Source organism: Physeter macrocephalus, chromosome 14 (genome assembly GCF_002837175.3).
Source record: "Physeter macrocephalus isolate SW-GA chromosome 14, ASM283717v5, whole genome shotgun sequence".
NCBI classification, from domain to species: domain Eukaryota; kingdom Metazoa; phylum Chordata; class Mammalia; order Artiodactyla; family Physeteridae; genus Physeter; species Physeter macrocephalus.
In genome coordinates, this window is record NC_041227.1 from 116,360,142 (window position 1) to 116,365,596 (window position 5,455).

The following is a 5,455-nucleotide window of genomic DNA, read 5'->3' on the forward strand; positions in this document are numbered from 1 at the left end:
GGATGCTCGTCCTGGAAAACCAGAACTAAAAGCTGGATGCCCTGAGCCTTTTGCTGCAGGTAGAGGCTGCCTTAGAAGGTCTGGTCGTGTGGCTCCTCCCAGGTAGAAATGGCATCCTCGTCCCAGTCCATGTGAGCAAAGCAAATATTTGTGTCTGTGTGTGGTATGTGTACAGTGCCACATGCTTGTTCGGGCTTGGTGAGCGAGCATCAGTCACCAGTAATGACTGCCCTGTGAAACGCAGACACTCATCATAAAATTGCAAGAGGCTGGGAGCCACGTTCCCTCTGAGCTGCATGGAAACGGACCACTCACACTTCTCTCTAAACGGGCTGGAAGAGCGCTAGTCAGAGCCTGCAACCCTCCTGGCCCAGCCCTTTCCTAGATAGAAGGAGGCGGTGGTGGTGGTGTTGAAGGTGGAGAAGGAGGAAGAGGAGGGGGGAAAGAGGAAGGGAGGGAGGAAGGAAGCAGGTCATTGAATATCCAAAACATCGCATTAAAATGAAAATGCTGTACACTTTTTTTAAGAGTTCCAACTTTATAGACCATCTGGCAGCATGAGGGATTAGCATGCAAAACACCCAGAGTATCATCCCAGGGAATAAAATACCTTTAGAAAGAGACTAGAATCCACAGAGGATTCAGGTCCATGTGTAAATCTGGAGATGGGTCAAAATTCCTGTCTCCATTTTGGGCTTTGGTACCTTGTCATCCTCTTGGAATGATAATGGCAACCCTGGAGCCTGCAGGCTCTGCCCTTTGGAGAGCAGCACCCAGAGAAAGGGGGTTGGGAGTGGGAGGTAGAGATGGAAGGTGACAGTGGGCATGCAGAGCTGGATCAAAAGACACAGTCTCCCCCTTTTAACTTCCCTCTCCTTTTTAGATGGACCTGGAGGTAAAGCAGTCTCCAAGAAGGGCTAGAGGGACTGAGAATTGGGGAAAGAAGGGAATGGGGGGTGGAAATGGGTCACTTGGTTATGCTAGAATACTCAGTACTTCCCAGGATGTGGAATTTTAGAACTGGGAGGAACCCCAAAAGATCATGTGGTCCAAGGTTTCTGAACCCGATTTTACATCAGAATTGCCTAAGGAGAGGGCTTTTGAAAAATACAGATCGCCAGTCCACGCCCCAGTCCTGTTAAATCAGAATATGTCCTTGGGGGAGATCTTCAAGATGACAGAGGAGTAAGACATGGAGGTCACCTTCTTCCCCACAAATACATCAAAAATACATCTACATGTGGAACAACTCCTGCAGAACACCTACTGACTGCTGGCAGAAGACCTCAGACCTCCCAAAAGGCAAGAAAATCCCCACGTACCTGGGTAGGGCAAAAGAAAAAAGAAAAAACAGAGACAAAAGAATAGGGACAGGACCCAAACCCCTGGGAGGGAGCTGCAAAGGAGGAAAAGTTTCCACACACCAGGAAGCCCCTTCACTGGTGGGGATGGGGGGTGGGCAGGGGTGGGGAAGCTTCAAAGCCATGAAGGAGAGCACAGCAACAGGGGTGCAGAGGGCAGAGCGAAGAGATGCCCGCACAGAGGATCGGTGCCGACCAGCACTCACCAGCCCGAGAGGCTTGTCTGCTCACCCGCCGAGGGGTGGGGGTGGGGGCTGGGAACTGAGGCTCAGGCTTCGGAGGTCAGACCCCAGGGAGAGGACTGGGGTTGGCTGTGTGAACACAGCCTGAAGGGGGCTAGTGCACCACAGCTAGCCTGGAGGGAGTCCAGGAAAATGTCTGGACCTGCCAAAGAAGCAAGAGACCATCGTTTCAGGGTGCAAAAGGAGAGGGGATTCCTTTTCTGTGTGCCCACAGAAGACAGAGTACCACCTAAGTGAGCTCTGGAGACGGGCATGAGCCACAGCTATCAGCTCAGACCCCAGAGATGGGCATGAACTGCTAACGCTGCTGCCACTACCACCAAGAATCCTGTGTGCAAGCACAGGTCACTACCCACACCCCCCCAGGAGCCTGTGCAGCCCGCCACTGCCAGGGTCCCATGATCCAGGGACAACTTCCCTGGGAGAACACCTGGCACGCCTACAGCTGTTGTAATATCACCCCAGCCTCTGCCACCGCAGGCTCGCCCCTCATTCCAATTATGACTGCCATACCCCTCTCACTCCCCAGCCTAAGTGAGCAAGAGAGACCTACTAGCTGCTGCTCTAACCCCCCACCTGTCTGGGGCGGGGAACAGATGCCTGAGGGTGGCCTACACGCAGAATCGGGGCCAAAACCAAAGCTGAACCCCAGGAACTATGCGAAAAAGAAGAGAAAGGGAAATTTCTCTGTACCACCTCAGGAGCAGCAGATTAAATTCCCACAATCAGCTTGCTAAACCCTGCATCTGAAGAATACCTGAATAGACAACAAATGTTCCCAAAATTGAGGCAGTGGACTTTGGGAGCAAGTGTAGACTTGGGGTTTGATTTCTGCATCTAATTTGTTTCTAGTTTTATGTTTATCTTAGTTTAGATTTTAGTGCTTATTATCATTGGTGGATTTGTTTATTGGTTTCATTACTCTCTTCCTGGTTTGATTCCTGCATCTAATTTGTTTCTAGTTTTATGTTTATCTTAGTTTAGATTTTAGTGCTTATTATCATTGGTGGATTTGTTTATTGGTTTCATTACTCTCTTCCTTTTTTTAAATTTTTTGGTTTTTTATTTTTATTTATTTTTAATTTTTTTCCTTTTTCTCTTTTTGTGATTGTGTATGTGTATGCTTCTTTGTGTGATTTTGTCTTTTTAGGTTTGCTATTACCATTTGTCCTACGGTTCTATCTGTTTCTTTCTTTCTTCCTTTTCTTCTGAGCTGTGTAGCTGGCAGGGTCATGGTGCTCTGGCTGGGTGTTGGACCTGAGCCTCTGAGGTGGGAGGGCCGACTCCAGGACACTGGACCATCAAAAACCTCCCAGCCCCATGTAATATCACTTGGCAGGAGCTCTCCCAGAGATCTTTGTTGCAGCACTAAGACCCAGCTCCACCCGATGGCCAGCAAGCTCCAGTGCTGGATGCCCCATGCCAAACAACTAGCAAGACAGGAACACAACCCCACCCATTAGCAGAGAGGCTGCCTAAAGTCATACTAAGTTCATAGACACTCCAAAACACACCACTGGACACAGCCCTGCCCACCAGAAAAGCAAGATCCAGCCCCACCCACCAGAACACAGGCACTAGTCCCCTCTACCAGGAAGCCTACACAAGCCACTGAACCAACCTCACCCACTAGGCAGACACCAAAACTAACGGGAACTACAAACCTGCAGCCTGCAAAAAGGAGACCCCAAACACAGTAACTTAAACAAAATGAGAAGACAGAGAAATATGCAGCAGATGAAGGAGCAAGGTAAAAACCCACCACACCAAAAAAATGAAGAGGAAATAGGCAGGCTTAAAAGCAGCAAGGGAAAAGCAACAAATAACATACAAGGGAACCCCCATAAGGTTAACAGCTAATCTTTCAGCAGAAACTCTGCAAGCCAGAAGGGAGAAGCAGGACACATTTAAAGTGATGAAAGGGAAAAACCTACAATGAAGATTACTCTACCCAGCAAGGATCTCACTCAGATTTGACAGAGAAATTAAAACCTTCACAGACAAGCAAAAGCTAAGAGAATTCAGCACCACCAAGCCAGCTCTACAACAAATGCTAAAGGAACTTACTCTAAGTGGGAAACACGAGAAAAAAGGAACTACAGAAACAAACCCAAAACAATTAAGAAAGTGGTAATAGGAACATACATATCAGTAATTACCTTAAATGTAAATGGATTAAATGTTCCAACCAAGACATAGACTGGCTGAATGGATACAAAAACAAGACCCGTATATATGCTGTCTACAAGATACCCACTTCAGACCTAGGGGCACATACAGACTGAAAGTGAGGGGATGGAAAAAAGATATTCCATCAAATGGAAATCAAAATAAAGCTGCAGTAGCAATGCTCAAATCAGACAAAATAGACTTTAAAATAAAGACTATTATAAGAGACAAAGAAGGACACTACATAATGATCAAGGGATCAGTCCAAGAAGATATAACAATTCTAAATATTTATGCAGAAAACATAGGAGCACCTCAATACATAAGGCAAAGGCTAACAGCCATAAAGGGAGAGCAACAGTAACACAGTCATAGTAGGGGAATTTAACACCCCACTTGCACCAATGGACAGATCATCCAAAATGAAAAACATAAGGAAACACAAGCTTTAAATGATACATTAAACAAGATGGACTTAATTGATATTTATAGAGCATTCCATCCAAAAACAACAGAATACGCTTTCTTCTCAAGTGCTCATGGAACATTGTGCAGGAGAGATCATATCTTGGGTCACAAATCAAGACTTGGTAAATTTAAGAAAATTGAAATCATATCAAGTATCTTTTCTGACTACAACGTTATGAGACTACATATCAATTACAGGAAAAAAAACTGTAAAAAATACAAACTAATGGAGGCTAAACAATATGCTACTAAATAACCAAGAGGTCACTGAAGAAATCAAAGAGGAAATCAAAAAATACCTAGAAAAAATGATAATGAAAACACGACAACCAAAAACCTATGGGATGCAGAAAAGCAGTTCTAAGAGGGAAGTTTATAGCAGTACAATCCTACCTCAAGAAACAAGAAACATCTCAAATAAACAACCTAACCTTACACCTAAAGCATTTAGAGAAAGAAGAACAAAAAACTCCCAAAGTTAGCAGAAGGAAAGAAATCATAAAGATCAGATCAGAAATAAATGAAAATAAATGAAGGAAACAATAGCAAAGATCAATACAACAAAAGCTGGATCTTTGAGAAGATAAACAAAATTGATAAACCATTAGCCAGACTCATCAAGCAAAAAGGGAGAATACTGCCAATAAAATGGACAACCTGGAAGAAATGGACAAATTCTTAGACGAGCACAACCTTCCAAGACTGAACCAGGAAGAAATAGAAAATATGAACACAACAATCACAAGCACTGAAATTGAAACTGTGATTTAAAATCTTCCAAAAAACAAAAGCCCAGAACCAGATGGATTCACAGGCAAATTCTATCAAACTTTTAGAGAAAAGCTAACACCTATTCTTCTCAAACTCTTCCCAAAGTATAGAAGAGGGCAGAGCACTCCCAAACTCATTCTACGAGGCCACCATCGCCCTGATACCAAAACCAGACAAAGACGTCACAAAAAAAGGAAACTACAGGTCAATATCTCTGATGAACATAGATGCAAAAATCCTCAACAAAATACTAGCAAACAGAACCCAACAGCACATTAAAAGGATCATACAACATGATCAAGTGGGGTTTATCCCAGGAATGCAAGGATTCTTCAATATATGCAATTCAATCAATGTGATAAACTATATTAACAAATTGAAGGATAAAAACCATATGATCATCTCAATAGATGCAGAAAAAGCTTTCAACAAAATTTAACACCC